Consider the following 16,740-nt stretch of genomic DNA (forward strand, 5'->3'; position numbering starts at 1 on the left):
GCAGAGCGGAGCCGAGGCGTGCCAAAGCCCGGGCTCCTCACCCTCGACAGCAAGGGAGTGCGGTGCCCGGGGAAAGGCGCTCCTCGGGGCTCTGACCTTTGCAGGGAATTTGGCTTTAGCATCAAGCCCTGGTGAGCGCGGAGCCGCGGGGTGTGCAGAACCGGGCACGCACCTCACGCGTGTCTGCGTGATGGGAAATAAACTCATCGGGGAGCAACCAAGCTCCAAATAAATTAGATTTGGATTCCCTTCATTTACAAACATCTTATTTGTGAAGTCCGGTTGCTGTTTTTCCAGACAGCATTTCCTACGTCGTTGTAAACGAGATAATATAACTGTTGGTTAAAAAATGGAAATGATTGATAGAAATCAATTCTCTGAGCAACTGGCAACGAGTAACAGCTGAATATTTCACTGGGTCCGTTGCAATCCCGCGCCTGTAACAACCGTTTTGTCTAAGCTACATTGCTGGCTTCTGCCTATCTATTTGATTTTAATGCCAAGTTAGCGTTAGATCTAAAGCAGGATGTTCGCATAAATATGAATCAACTTTTTCAAAATGCTTCTGACTAAATCGTGCCGTGAAAATAAAACGCAGAGGGAGAGAAGGAGGGGAAGTTGTGTTTCCCAAAATTGAAAGACAGTAAAAGATTGGTCATCAAAAAAAAAAAGTTTCCAGATGAAGACAGTAAAGGTAAATCAAAGCAGAGCAACTGTTTGCAATATCACTTGTACTTTTCCTGTTGGGCTGCGCAGCATTTTACCGCGTGGAAGTACTAGCAAGATGTGCAGGTATCCGCTTACATTATAAACTGCAGTTGGTATAAATATTCTGCTCCAGAGAACAGCTTTATCACATGCTTCCAAATAATAAAGTAGCCCTTCAAACAAAAGCCACACATCAGGTGTCATTTTATTAATGAATGAGGCTCTGCCTGATAACTATGAAGGGTGACTCTTTCCTGCTCCGTTCCTCCCGTCGCCGCCCGTCCCGTCCCGTCCCGTCCCGTCCCGCCGCCGCCGCCGCGGCGCGGGGAGCCCCGGCCGCCGCCCTGCCCGCCCGGCAGCCCCCACCGAGTGCCGCCCTGCCTGCGGCTGGCTCCAGCCCGGCTCCAGGTCTCTTCCGAGCAGGCTTTGGGGGGATGCCTGGCACTCCGGACTTCAGCGATCAATTTCACGTACAAAACGCTCCCGCCAAATGGCAACTTTTTTTTTTTTTCTCTTCCCCCTAAAGTTTCGCGGTGTTTGCCCAATTTCGGCAAGAGAGGTTCGTGGGACGAAGGATAGGTCAGATTTATATCAGGGTAATCTGCCTGCCTCCATCCTTTCGCCTGTGTCACCTCTGAATTTCTCAGGTGCACGGTTTCATCTCACCCCGCACATGTCTCTGCCATCAGCAGTCGCCGGACAGTGCCTGAACTCAGCCTGTTCCACAGCCGGTCCCAAACCCAATCTGTTAGTGCAGCTCGACAAGCCACGCTGTGAACGGGGCAGAATAAGAATCTGTTGATCGCCCTGGCCACAAGTTCGCTTTTCTGACCTTATATCCTAGTCCGGCCGGTTGTTGGATTTGGTCTGGTTTGGGCTTTTTTAAACCGACTCTTATTCTACGTGTTAAATGGTCGGCTCTTTAACCAGCAACTAGCAATCATCAGACACTAATTTATACGGCTTTTACAAATACCTAAGCTATTTAAAATGCTGAACTGGGTTGTGTGTGGCAGGGAACATCTATCTATTGAATAGGCAGTGTCACACGGTAGCATGCTCTCTTGTCAAGGGTGATTGTGTTTTAGGCAAACATTTGAGCAAACATAAAGGCAAAGGTCAAGTACTGTTCAGTTGCAGTGTGTGCTAATTCACCTAGCTAACCAATGGGGCAAAAGTTGCATTTTCTGCGAGCACCGCAGACCAAACCTCTGCGAAGGGCATTATTAGCTGTGAGCCGGCTGTGATCGCTTCCAGACAGCTCCCGGGTGGAAGAGCTGGAGGCTCTGAGGGTGCCCGGGGTGCAGCTCCCGCACCATCACCTCCCTTTGCTAACAGGCGCCTTCCGATAAGCTGGTGGGGTTTGCACTGTTCTGCTCTTCCCACACACACACCTTTTTTTTTTTTTTTTTCTTCTCCTCTCCTTGTTATTTCTTTCTTTCCCTGCATTTTCTCCCTCTCCCTCCCCATTCCCCGAACAAACGAAGCCGGGCTGCCCATCGCCGGCCGGCTCAGGGCGCTCAGCGCCCGGAGCACCAGCGCGGGGAGAAGGGCGGTATCAGCGGCTCCGGAGAAATTGGGCGAGCGGAGACCAGTGGCAGGAAAGTGCAGTTTGACTCCTCATTGAAAGTGCGTGGGGAGGAGGGGGGAGGAGGAACCGAGTTACTTTATTATCCTCATTCCTCCCCACGTCGTCGCAATAAACTAAAGCCATGTTTTGAATAGGAAAGGCTGGAATTTATCTCTGAGGGTGATCTGCCTGCAGAATTTTCCAAGCAAACCTTATTATTTCTCATAGGGAAATTCTTCCTGCCATCCAAAAAACTAGAGAAGAATCAAAGGACTGGGTGGTGGTTGTCACACTCGCAGCTTAGAAGTCTCTCTCTCTCTTTCAAGGGGAAAAGAAAAAAAAAAAAAAAAAGAAAAAAACCCGGCGACCCATTCCTTCCTTCTCGGTTCAGCCTGGAGGGCTCGCACTTTGAATCAATAGTCATTTTGTTTGAACCAATGGCTGTGCTTCCATCCAGGCTGTACGTACAGTAGTTTTCATAATAAACCCGGGTTTCACAGTTGTGGTCTTAAAGGACTCAGGTTTGCGGGTTGCACGTGCGAAATGAATAAATAAATAAATAAATAAATACATGGCAGTGGGATTAAAAAAAAAATCAACCGAAAAAACCCAACAAACCGCCAAATAGAAACGATTATTCTGAACCCAGGCAAAAGCTCGTGAAATTCTTACTTGTTGCCTTGTGCTGTAGAGGCAGTCGCCTCCCAGTCCCGCACCGTGGGGTCTGGCTGCTGCCTGCCTCTGCTGCTGGGAGAAGCGGGATGATTTTTTTTTTTTTTTTTGACAAAATTCCAGGAAGAACATCAACAACGTTAGAGACGTGATTCTAAGCACAAAACTGGTTTATGGCTGAAATGACATTAAAATCACGGGGGCATATTTTCTTTGCAGCGCAGACTTTAAACACAAGCATACACGCATAAGAAAACACGTTTTAAAAAAAAAAATAAACTTACCCCCGCCTGCCAAACCATCACAATTTGTGGGACTCTTCTTTAATGCTGCAGACAACTTGGTCCTTCAAGCCCTGCATTAAACACGGTGGATACAGTGAAACAGGAATAAAATTAAAAAAAAAAATAAAATGTTTTGTCATATATTTCTAAATAGTCTAATCTCCTTCAAATGTCTCGGATTTCTTTACAACCCACTGGCTACGGTCCTATAAACACCACCTGGGCAGTTTCACAAGCTTTAAAGTTTTGTGTGAGTGTGTGTGTGTGTGTGCGTGTGTGTGTGTGCGTGTGTGTGTGCGTGTGTGCAGTAAGTTGTTTAAAAGGCATCGTTACCATTCAGAGGTATAAAAGTATTGCCCTGATCTTTGGCGTGATGGGGTTTGTTTTTTGGATTTGGGAGGGTTTTTTTTACATGCACCTCTCATTTTACTTAACTTTTTAAAGATGGGAAAAGCTGGAAGCTTTAGTTTTCGAGAGACTTTTCTCGTTATTCATCTGTTTGGTCGCCTTAGCTGCACAAAAGCGTATCAGCTGCGTTATGAAAAATGGCCTAAGCCCAGAGAATGTCACAGTGGTCGACTTATTATTTTAGCCCTTCTTAAAAAAAAAAAAAAAAAAAGAAAACTCGGGGAAAGTTTGCTTTTGATGAATTCAATAAAAGCGGCACTGCAACGGAAGAGATTTTAAGCTAAAATCATACAGCATGGGGGCAAAAGCTTAAACCAGCCAGATGGCCAATGGTAGCCAGTCTGCCCGCTTCAAACCCATCCACTGAAGTTACAGTCCTCCAGGCTTTTAGCTTTTTTCATGTTTATCGTGCTTTGCTTCCGCCCCTTAAAAATATCTCAACAAACAAATAAACAAAAGTGAACTTTTACAATTCATGTGTCACCAACGGTTTTTGTTTCCGCCTCTGAACAGGGACAAGGCAGGATTTTTTGGTTTTGGTTTTAAAAAAGACAGGGCATCTCAAAGCCCCTGGGCAAGGTGTTACTTTTTAATTTACCAGCACCTCATCTCTCGTCCCCAGGGAGGGCTTCCCGCCTGTAACCAGAAAGGACAAGTCGAAAGGACTGCAGGGATTGCAACTGAAGGCTGTGCTGTGAATCAGCTCCTGTCCTTCCCCTGAGCAATAAACATATGTAAATAATAACAGCGATTAATAATAATAATAACGGCCATAATAAATACCCTAGACTAGGGACTCTGTGGGGCAGGGCGTTGAATTCTGTGTGGGTTTTGTTTGTTGTTAGAAAACATCCATAAACAGCCCCCAAAACACTAGTAAACTCTCTTCTCTGCTGGCGTAAAAACCTTTGCAATTCTCGTGATTTCAGTGGCACTCGGAGGCAGCCATTGGCTTCCAGAAAGTTGCCCTGGCTGTAAGCAAGGGCAGAGATCCGGCGCCTTAGCCTAGATCCGAGCCTGTGTCCACCTGCTTTGATAGCAGGACGGAGCTTTTGATGCCGCTTGTCCAGGGGAAACGTCAGTGCTGGCTGTGGAGAGGGGAGACTAATTTGCAGGAGAAGTAGGGGCTAAACAAGCGCCCTGCCCGCCCTGCCCGGGCTCCCCTCGCCTCTTGCCCCTTATTTCACAGTTATTCCCACCCTGCAGAACAAGTGTCCGCGCCGCCCCGCGGGAGGGGGACTACAGCCAGCCCGCAAGTGCCTAACGCCGAGACAAATATCCCTCCCCCCTTCACCTCTGCCCCCCGCGCCGCGGGACCGAGACCCGGCGGGCCGGATCCAGCCCCTCCTGCCCCCGGGCCGGGCCGGGCCGCGCAGGTCGCGCACGGAGGGGCTGGGGCGGGCGCACAGCCACCCGCGCACCGCGGCCCCGGCGCGGCCAGAGCCGCCCCGATGCCCGAAGGCACCTGTGCCCCGGCAGCCGGGGAGCCCTCCCGCCGCCGGCAGCCCCCCGCGCCTCCGCCGCAGGTAGCGCGGCGGCCGGTGCGCGGGTCCCCGCGGGAAGGCTGCGCTTCCACCAGCGGGGAGGGAGCCGCCGTGCCCACTCGTGGGGGTGGCAGGTGCTGCCCGCGCACCGGGGGGGGTGGAAGGTCCTGCCCGTGGTCCAGTCTCGGGGCGGGGGATGCGGCGGACAGCCCCTGGGAGCCGAGGAGAGAAGGGGAGCCCCGTGAGCCGGCTGTTTCCCGAGGGCGGTGGGGATTTAAAATACAATATCGGGCTCGATTTGTAACCGATTAAACGAAATGGAAGGAGAATAACGCGCAACCCTGCTGAAAGCCGGCTACAGAGCAGAGGAAGGAGCGTGCGTTTGCGTGTCTTTACGAGTGCGCGAGTGGCGCACTGGGCGCAGTCACTTTCCAAAGAGCGAATTTACTGTGCAGTTTCCTAACGCCCAGTGACCTCCGTGCCCGGGGCTAGTCGCCCGACAGGCGCTGCCGGGATGACCACGGCACCAGCCACGCCAGTGGTCAGGAGCAGAAACCACTTTGCAGTCGTTTCCCTCGCTGGTGCAGCAGCTTGCGCGAGGCGCTGAAATAAGAGTAAAAAGGAGCTGGCGGGGAAAACTACAGAAAAAACAGCTCCGGAGCAACCCCCACTCGTGTGTGTACCGGGCTGAGCAGCGCCGGCCACCGGGGTGGAAGCGGCCACGCGTGTCCCGCTTGGTAGCCCCTACCCTGCTGCAGACCCCGCTGCTGCCCAGCGCACGGGTCTAACCCGTGTTCCTGCCTGCACCCGGGGCTGCCCTTAACGGGTCACCTCGACGTGGGCAGGAGGGACGTCTGGGGGAATCCTGGTTACCTTCTGGACGCCTTTTTCCCAAAACGCTTGAGAAATCCGTTAAATCAAAGGACCTCGCGAGGCTGGAAATCGCCCTTTGCATCCCCAAAGAGCACAGGCTGGGGAAACTTGAAGAGACTCCATCTCGGTGGGAATGACAGCGCACCATCGAGGGGCGTTTAGAAAATTTGGAGGAGGCAGTTAAACGGGTCAAACAAAGAGGTTTTGGTTTTGATTTGGGGTATTTTGATCCCCAGAAAATAATATCGATTCTGAGCGGTTTTACAGAAAGGGGGGTAAATCAGGCGGTGAAGGAGTGCGTCCTAGCCGTATGCTCCCAGAAGCCTACCTGTGCCTGCTTACACAACTGACCCGGGCAAGAGCCCGGCAGGGCACAGCCCCTCTGCCCCCTCAGAGCTGCCCCCTCGGCGCTGCCCCCCCCTGCGTACGGCAGGTCCCCCCGCCTCTCCCAACGCCGGCTCCCCCCCCGGCTCTGTAGCCTGTGCAGAGTGCTTGAAGATCCCCCGGGGGGACGGGGTGATGTGATCGCTACTGCCGTCAGCTTCACCCTCGGGGATCCCTCGGAGGGGCGACGCCGGGGGAGGGGGGTGTGTCACCGCAGTTTGGGGTGGCGAGGGGGGGCCAGGCTGGCCCCGGGCGGGTGGCTGAGCGCTGCCGGCCGGGCTGGGAGTCCCCCCCACCCTGGCCACCTGCTGGGCGCTGCCGACATTTGGTTCGTTGTGCCCCGGCTCCGCCGGGATCCGGGCGCAGCGGGTCGGCTCTGCCCCTCTCGGGGCACGGCGGGCCCGGAGAGACGCAGCCTCGACGCTGCCCTGTGCGAAATACCGGCATGTGGTCATGTTCACGAGTGTGCAAGGTATTAGACGGACGGGTGTGTCCTCCCAGCTCCAGGCTATGTTCAACCCGCCCCGGTATGTCACCCTTCCTCAGCCCTGCGGGGAAACTCGCTCTGGCTCTGAGCCCCCTCGCTCTGGACTTCACACCCTCTGAGGACCGATCCCGGAGCTCCCGCCCAGCCCAAACTTCCCAGGAGTCAAGAGGAGCGAGCGGGTTTGGCTCTCGGAGTGTTTTCGCAAGTCAGGGCACAGCTGAGGACCGGAGAATTGCGGAGATCTTTCCCTTCGGCTGGCCAAAGAGCCTGCTAAGGACGGGCTCGGGGGCAGGAGGCGTCCTCAGAAGTCCTCGCCGTTCTCGGAAGGTTGTGTCTTGTTTCAATGTTTACTCCCCGTACCGCAAATGTCACCAGAAAGCAACTTTAGTGCTTTGCGGTTAATATTTTTTGCCCGAGGTCTATCACCAGCATTAATTGTCCCAATAAATTGAGATATAGTGTGCATAATGCAATGTAACAATATGGTTATATTCCACGTGTATGACTTAATTAAGCTATTTGCAGCCTGATGCTGCAAGTCAACGGGTGTGCAAGTGGATTAACAATGTACTGTTCTCGTATCCTCAGGATGGTGCATAATTACTTTACTGGCGGTACATATCAATTTTTGATGATTGCAGAACACATGCTCACTTTACCAACAAGCGCTTTAATAACTCTCCATTGTGTTTTAAAAAAGCGTTGTTTGGAAATATTTGGAAGCCTCTGCAAACAACGTTCGAGGTTCGTAGCGCGAGGTTTAGACCTGATCTATATTTGATGAAGTGCAAAGGCTGCGAGGCAGCGCCCGTCCCCGCCTGCCCGCTCCCTGCTCCCGGGGCCGGCGCAGGGGAGCGGGGCCGGCCGGGCCGGGCGCGCCGGGCGTCGAGGCACACCGGCGGGCCTCCGGGCGGTCCCCGGGGAGGGAGGAGTGCGGAAGGCGGGGGCGGGCGGGGGGCACCGCGCCCCAACACATGCTCCTGACATTTGCGAGCGGAGTAATGCAATTAGGAAACTCGATTACAGGGCGGCGGCGAGGCTGGGGGAGCCCCGGGTCTTTGTTCCCGAGAAGATGGCGCCCGGGTCTGGCCGGCGGGATTTGGCGTGCGCCTCTCCAGGCAAAGGTGGAGGGGGACGAGCGCCGACCTTTCTGGGGGCAACTTAATTTCTGCAGCCTAATCGCGTTGGGGAGGAGGGTACCATCCATCAGAGCGCGTTCACCGCACGGCGCCGCGCGGGGACAGGCTGCCTGCCCGGCCGGGCATCGCCGCGCCCGGCCCGGCGCTCTGGAGCACCAAACCCGCTCGGACAAAGAGAGCGAGGGGAAAAACCAGTGTCATAAAGGCTGCCGCTCCTCCTTGGCCCGCTCGGGCGTGGCTCGGGAGTCCGACCAGGAGGGCCTCGGCACTCCGGGGCCCGCCGGGGTGCGTGTGTGCGCCGGTCCGCCCGGGCCGGGGCTCCGGCGTGATCAAAGGCACATGGCTTGCTTGACTTGGGAGGGCACTGAGCAGCTCCCGACCGCAGGGGATGGCTGGGGAGCGGGCCGCCGGCCCCGGCCGGGGCGGGCAGCAGCCTGCGGGCGCCGGGCGTGGCCAGCTCCGCGCGGCCTGCGCGGCCCCCGGCGCCCCGCTCCGCGCCCCGCTCCGCGCCCAGGCGTGGTGGCGCTGGTGCTTCGGAGCCTTCCTGGAAGAAGTCGATTTGTTCTTGCACCTGAAGCAGGTGATGTTTATGCAGAGACATCTGAATGACAGCAGGAGTGAAGGACAAATCTAATAAAGCCTAATAAACCGTGAGAGTCTAAATGTCATTAAACTTACAAAGATGAGACTCCAAATCACCAAAAAGGTAAATGTCTTCATTAGTCTGATCTCTGAAGACTGTCGAACATTTCATTAATTTATAATTTATGATTGTTTGACAAATATTGAAAAGTATGTAAATATGAGGGGGATAATGTCTTTTCTGCGGGAGATAAGGAAATGACCCAAACTGTACGTGCCTGCTAGATTACACACGAGGTTCCATCTATCTGTTATCAAACTGTGCTTTCCCTTTATACAACATATTGTGCAACTGACAAGTGAAATAGTGCAGATAAACCAATGGTTTAAAACGTAATAAAGACAACAGCCATTTGCATTTTTTACATTTTATTACAAAGGTAATTTACTATGACACATTTCTGAATGTAATTTATGAAAACATTTTAAAGCAATTATATAATGTATACAGCACTCGGAGACACAGAAAGTCAGATAAATAATAATCTTATGGATCTTCAGAGACTTTCTATAACGCTGAAAATATAGACTTTCTCAGGAACGGCAGTAAAACATAAAATCATAGAAATAAAATGCAGAATGATGTAATAAAGAGGAAATGGGTATACTTCGAACTGGAATTGCAACATTAGATATTCAGGGAAACAATCTCATCTATTCCAAAGAACTAGATCATCCCAGAATTCTTTTTTTCCCCTTCCTCTGTGTTGTGAAATAGGCTTCTTACAGAAAAGAGGATTTCTGAGGAAAACGCCTTGCGCCCCAGCCCTCTGGCGCACCAAGAAGCGGACCTTCCAGTGGGGATCCCGGGGAGGCAAGGAGCAGCGTCAGTCTCTCCTCGCCTCCCCTCTGACAAAGGGGAATTACGAGTTTATTATCGCTCTTCATCTCGGGGGGAGAGGGGCAAGGAGGCGCTGCTTTGCGCGGAACTCGCTGCTCGGGGCCGGGGCCCGGGGGTGCGGGCAGGCCCGGGCAGCTGCCAGCCCGCCCGCCTGCCCTCTCCCCACCCCACCCGGCAGGACCCGCTGAAAGTTTCCACAGTCTCCCCGCTTCTCAGCACGGCGCACACTCGCTCACGCCCCAGTGGAGCCCGCGGCGAGGTTGCCACTGTTTCGGTGGGCGAGGGGCACGGGGCGGGCGGGTGCCCGGCGTGGGGTCCTGCGCCCCCTCCGCCCGTCGCTCCGCGGCTCTGCGCGCCTGGTGCAGGAGCCCTTCGCTGCCTGACGAGGAGGGCGGGGAGGCGCCCAGAAACCGAGAGGGGACAGCATCGCCTGGGAAATAAATGTCTCCAGGTGCCTCCAACAAGGTATTTGCACCAAAAGGGTCAGCAAACCCATGGCGTGCAACTGCCTGGCTTTTTTTTTTTTTTTTTCCTTTTTTTTTTTTTCCCCCCAAAGCCACCCAGTAGACAATAAGCCACGGAGCAGGGTTTTGTAAAAGCCCTGCATTCCCCAGAACGGGCTCTGTGTCTTTGTCTTTACATAAAACAGTGCCCTTTGGCCAAATGTGCCTGTAACGAGCTTGTAAAACAAACCAGAAATCTCAGCTCTTCCTCGAGTCTACAAGCAAGTCGCTTTATTCCCAAATCTTGCAAATATGTTAGGAGTGTTAGAAGTGGGACTAAAACCCCCCTAGCAGAGCTGGTTACCTGCTGTGAGCCTCACTGCCACAGACCCTTTCACCAGACATATTAAATCTCTTGCCCTAAGAAAACAGGCACTTGTCACAATTGAAACCCGACGTATCGGGGCAGCGGGATGTAACAGTTTAGGGAACTTTATATTTTCCCCGGAGGCCCTTCCGAGCGGAGGTCCCTAACGCACCTCCCCCGAGAGGCCTGAAGGCTCTGCCCTGCCTTCGACGTCTCTGAGGGCCACGGCCAGAGAGATGCCCCTCGCCGGTGCCCCCGGCCCACCGCCAGCACCTCGCCTCTGGCCCGGCGCTCAGTTAGTTAGGGGGCCAAAGAGATTTCGACGAGATGGCAGGTGATTCCCCTCCCAGAACCCCGTTTTTTATGCCCCCCCCATCGGTTGTCCTGGCTGTCTTCCCCGACGGCCAGTCCAGGTGCCAGCCCCAAGCCCGGGGATCGGCAGGGCGGGGGCGGTGGCAGCGCTGCCCGGCTCTGGGAACCGCCACCCCGGCCCCCCCAGCAGCCGGGGACGGGTGCTGCCAGCTATGCCCACACACACCCCCACCCCCGCCCTTCGACAACGCGCTGTCATTCTTTCCTAGCTCTGAAGTATGTGTTTTATTATAGATTATTTAATTTGATGAGCAACATTCCCACCGCCCTGAGCACAGTCTAAGTGGAAAAAGGTTTACTTGGCATTGCGAAGCGATTTCAATAATAATAATTAAAAAAAAAAAAGAAGCCAACGACACGCAGACAAGCAAAAAAGCTCTCCAAATATCGCCAGAGGGGCTGAGCCGGCTTCCACCGACCTGGGTCGCGAGGTTTTCCACCCAAAGGAGCCCTCATCTCTTTTTCGTAATGAAGACAAGGAAGAAGAGGTGTCCTGTCCTACCACCCCACATCTGCTGCCAGGGCAGGTCCTCCCCGTCCAGTCCTTACCCGGCTGTTTGTGAGCATCTTGGCCGACAACTGGCAATTGTTGAAAACTGGCAAAATGTCCCCTGTAATCTAAGTTCAATATATGTCAGGCGACGGAAAGACACCGGCAACTCATTTTTAGGGCGTAAATGATTTCTTACAACACTCGCGGGTTTGTAACTTGCAACGAAAGGAGGAAAAAAGGCAGAAGCGGCCGGAGGCTGGGAGAAGCCCACCGATCCCTTAGTCATAAAAGTGTACAATGGAAAGGCTTTATTGTCTCTCGTTAAGCAGTTCATAAGTGACCCCGTTTATTTCTGAATAGCCATGTTTTGATGACTTATAGTATATGCAAAAACAAACTTTCCCGCGGTGTTTTTTTTCTCCGTCATGCTTTTCTTTTCAAACAGCCAGATGATTTTAAAAAGAAAAACACCCAGAAATGATAAATCGCGTCGCATAGCTAATGGCTGGAGGGCGCGTTTACCAATTCATAATCATTTATTCTTGGTGATGTATGACCCTTACTCTTAAATCTCAAAAGCTTCTATTTGAAGGTGTAAATAGCTTTTTCCCCCCTTGCAGTAAACCTTACTGCATTAGCAGTGATTGATCTCCTGTACAATTCGTCCCAGAGTGCTATTTTAGAGGGGGAACACTGGCTTTTGGAGATTAACTGGGGAGTCTGTTACATATTAATGAACCTAGGAGATATACTAACGTTTTGGTAATTTAGTTATTTGTGTCTATAGCTTTCGCCGTTATTTTCTCTTAGACCCCCGCGGTTGTTATACATCGAATTAAAAAGTGGTCCTTCAGCATCATTTTTTCAGTGGCAACTAAACGCCATTTAATGTGAAAAACAAATGTTGACTTGTCTCTTGAAGGAAGTGTGTTTCTTGGCAAGACATCAAAGTGTTTTAAACTGTATTAGGAGGGTTTGTTAGTTTTCTTACCCGGAGCCTACGGTAATGTAAGGAAATAGCCTCCCGGCGGAGGCAGCCCGGCGGAGGGGGGAGCGGGCGCTGCGCAGCGCTGCTCAGAGGTGCCCGCTCGAGAGGCGGTTTTAGCTGCAGCAGGAATGCACGGGCACCTCTTCGCTGGGATTACAGCCTTGATTAACGTGCTAATGAATAGGGATGCTAAAGAGTCGTCCGGAAACCCGTCTGCGAGAAGGAGGAGTGAGAAACTCCTAGGTTGGGCTTAGCCTGCAGAGAGACCAACCTAACTAAAATGCCATTAACCTACTGCTCCTTAGCAGACACTCGGGTAAAACACCTCGGAAATGTCTGAGACGGGGCCGAGGCGGAGGCAGGAGGTGGAATCCCCGCTGGGCTCCAGCCTCTGCCCCTGCAGCTGATGCGGGGCTGCGGAGCGGGCAGGGCAGCCCGGAGCAGCCGGGCCGGGCACGGCGCACTCGGCGGTGGGGCGGACGGTGTCCAGCTCCCCAGCGGAAAAATAGGGTCGGGGGGCTGGGGGGGGGGGGGGGGGAAGGAGCCCGGCGGTTCTTTGCAGCGGTTCCGCTCCCTATTAAGTTTGACGTCCTGCGCGGATTTATAAATTAGGCTTCATTATACTCGGAGGTCGTTAAAGTAGGCAGCTCGGCTAAGAATTAATGCGTGCAAACCCCCTCGCTACAGCTGACTTCGCCCTGAGCTGTGTGGCGGGCTCAGAAAGCAGGCGGAGGCTCCAGTCACTCCAGTGAGCAAGGAGAGACACCGGTCCCTCCTGCCCTCCTCCACGCCATTTATCGCCGGTACCTAAAAGGCTGAAGCGCAGCTGGCCACCAGCCTGGAGAGAGCAGGGAGCGGATCCCCAAGTCAAATGGATCTGCCCTTATTTTTGGAGGGAACAAACATGCTTCTCCCCCCGCGCCCCGTCCCAAAGTTAAACGTTTGTTTAGGACAAACGCGAGAAGCAACAGTCTTTGCGAGAACCTTGTTTTCCCCTTCTCCTCGTGAATAACAAAGTGATCATAGGCTACTCGGCCAGTTGGCGAGGAGAGAACTTTTGTTTTCTGGGGCGATTTATGTTCTTTATAAATATGTGGTTTGGAAAATAAAAAGAGACTTGAAAACGTTGTTACAATGAAAAAGGACAAATTAGAAGACATTTTCTGTGATCAAAGGAGGAAGAGAAAGCGAGTAGGGGTATTCAAAAAGCTTGACTTATTCACACAACTCCTTTGGAGCCCAGGGGCAACAAGCGTGTCTTACATTGAAAAGGCGGCTCTATTCAGAGTGCAGGTGCGAAGTGGTGTGGCACATTCTGCCACATTATGTAAAGGTTGTTGGAGATTAGTGTTCAGACTTAATAACTAAAGCGCTTGATTTACATTGGAAAAAAGCCCCCTCATCCGTGAAAGCAAAATAATTTAACGCGTGATCATTTCGAGTGCTGCTGATATCCTAATACTTGCATTGTTCTCGGCCAAGTACTAGAGGAGCGCGGATTGATGCTTTTGGGAACCTATCATTTACAGCCACTGAACTCTGCTCAGAACTGGAGGTCTGGAGGGGAGATAAAAGAGGGGCACAAGAGAAAAGTTTCACATTAGGGGAAAAAAAAAAGAGAGAGAGAACAATATAAATGTGACAGTTCCCCTCCTCCCCACAGACGACTCCGCGCCTCCTGCCCGGTGCCAGGGCGAAGCAGCGCCCAGGTCTGCGGAGCCGAAAATTGGGCTCAGGGCTCAGGCACTTCTCTACTCCGCCTTCCCCCGTCGGAGCAGAATTACTTACCTTACTAATTATTCATATTTATGTAAATGTCATTAGTTAATGTAACTTTCTATAAAAAGATAATCAGGCGAGAACGGAGCATAGGTATTACCTTAAGTGCATTGGCTCTGGTTGTTTCATTCATATGTTAATACACGTGATGCAGTAGTGCCAGGCGTGGGGAGGGGGGAGAGGAGGGGAGAGAAGGAAGGCAAGGGAAAGAAATTAAATAATAATAACAAAGCCCCACAAAGGCTTTAAGTTTGCATCGCGGGATCAAGGAGCGCGATGCCTTCTGATGCACGAACAAAGGGGGACCCGGCGCCGTCCCAGCCGCGGCGGCTGCTGGGGCATTCCGGCAACTTTGGGTGGCTTTTTTGTTTGTTTGCGTCCCCTCCTCTCCTGGAGGAGAATTTTATGCTTCAAACCGTTTCGATCTACCCAAACCCTCGTGCCGGGCTGAGATCCTCCGTTCCCGAACGACCCGAATGGAAGTATCTTTGTACGGGACACGCACCAATTAAAATTGCAATACCTTTTTTGCATCCCTCTTTAGTGTAAGCATTTTAGGGCCATTTCCATAAATTCTCCACGAGAATAAAGGCTATAATGGGAACAAGGTGAGAAAGCTGTTAACCATTGTTTCAGCAAGAAAAGGTCGTAAGTCAGGCAATTGGTGTCTGACCTGTCAGGATAAGGTATAAAGGCTTTATTCATGCAGTCGCTCACGATTTTCTCAGCTCTCACAAAAGTGTTTTTATGATTCTGTTTTCTTACCTCGTTCCTTAATTAAAAAGCTGAATGATTAGAATAGCACCTGCATAATGTCTGGACGACGCCTGCATACTAATTCGCGAGTCTTTACATCTAGTAATTATAACATAAAATCAGAGATTGAATAAAACAGAAGGATTTTGCCCCTAAAGCCCTGCTAATCCCCTTTTAAAAGAGTCTGCTGAAATAATTCAGAACAGTTTCCGGAAGTTGGATTACCGACTCTTTTTTGACTATTTACAATGAAATGATATTTCACACTTAAAGGAGTCTCTGTATTTCTACAACAGGTTTTTAAAGGTGGCCTGTTTTCTAGACAATAACAATCCAGTGACTCCTTCTTTCTTTTCCTACCCGTTTCCCCCCCCCCCCGTCCCCCCCTTCCTCCCAGCAAGGTCTTCATCTTTATCAAGTATATGCGAGGATTAATCTGTCCTCAGGTAGGGAGAACAAAACCTCCCCCCTTGAAACCTCCCTTTGACTCCCCACCCCGGGACTCCCAGCCTGGCCACCCCCGGCCCCGGCGGGACGAGGGAAGAGGGCTGCGTGAGGGCAGCCCACTTCTGCCCAAGTTCAGATGCACCCTTTTTCCCAGCCGCTCGCAGGAGCAGGCAGTGGAGCAAGGAGCTCCCATTGCTTCACTATTGCCCCCACAGGGCAGAGGATAATTTAAGCCAGCAGTGACTAGTCAAAAGTTGGAGAATAAATTTTTCTTTTTTTTTTTTTTTGCGTCTTCCCAAAACAGCTGGGGGGGAGGGGGGAAGAGGAGGGGGGCCGGGATCCGCGCCTTTGTCTGGCTTTCAGGGTGGGCTGGAGCAGGTATCCTCAGGGGCAGCAGCGAGGCAGGGCGAGGGCAGGAGGGAGCCGCTGGCCGCGGGCAGCGCCGGCCCGGGGGGGGTCCCCGGCCCGGGCGGGCGGCGCAGCCCTGCACGGCTCAGTCCGGCCCCCCCGGGGGGCTTCCCCAGTCCGCGCACACCAGCACAGTGACCCGGAGACAGGTTTTGCAGCAGTAATGAGCCGATCTTCTAGGTAACACTGACTTGGGGGAAAAGAAAAAAAAAAATCAGCCGCTTTGTGAGGGTGTCCTGTTTATTTTAGGAAAAAGGTTTCCTCGTAGCCTGGCGTGCTCCAGCCCAGCCATGGGGTCGACTGCGGCGGTTGAAGAAGAAGAAAACGAAGCTGATGCGGAGATTTCCGAGCGCGGGAGCTGGTGCCCGAAGCCGCGGGGTCTCGTCGCCTAATCCAGGCGAGCTAGCGCGGTCCTCGCCTCGGAGCGGGGTAGCTCCAGATGCAGGAGAAGTTGAGACCAAATTCAGCCTCACGGGAAAGCTGCAAAGGTTTCTCTGAGCTGTTGCCATCATTGGAAACACCTTAATCTGTTGTGCCTTTTTTTTTTTTTTTTAACTGTTAAACAGTTGTTTTTGCAGTGACTTCTCTCGTCCCCCCTCCTTCTCCTCCCCTAGTGTAATCCTGCAAAAACTCTAAATCATCTACGAGAAAATGGAGTCAATGTGTCATTCAGCATTAAAAATCTGGGGGTTTTAACTAAAAGCTTTAATTGCTATTCTGGCCCCTTTATAACCATGGGAACGCAGTGCTCTGTTGGGATCTCAGAAATGTTACATACCCCTTAAGCAGGCGCTCCCCTTGTTTGTTTACTCTAGCCTACTTTCATTCATATCCCAGGAATATTCTTCCACCACGCGACACACGAAAAGACAAAGGGTGTAAATAAACTAACATATGGCCCAGAGGTTTTAGAGAAGCTGGAGCCGCTTAGCAAGTCATGTGGGTGATACTGGGAATCCGACTTCTCTCCTTCCCCCACTCCCGCATAACCTCTGCTTCCCTGCGCTCTCCTTCTACCTTCTCACGATAAGTCACGCTCGTGTCGCGACCGGCTTTGGGGGGCCAGCCGTTTTTTCCTTCGGACTGGAAAAATCAAGGCAGCGAAGGGATGGGGAGGATGGGCGCACGCCTGTGCGTTTGTGCCTCTACGTGCAGCTGGAAAAACCCCTTTGACATAACCAATGTGCGTGGGGAT

The sequence above is a fragment of the Harpia harpyja genome, chromosome 12 (assembly GCF_026419915.1).
Source record: "Harpia harpyja isolate bHarHar1 chromosome 12, bHarHar1 primary haplotype, whole genome shotgun sequence".
Taxonomy (NCBI): domain Eukaryota; kingdom Metazoa; phylum Chordata; class Aves; order Accipitriformes; family Accipitridae; genus Harpia; species Harpia harpyja.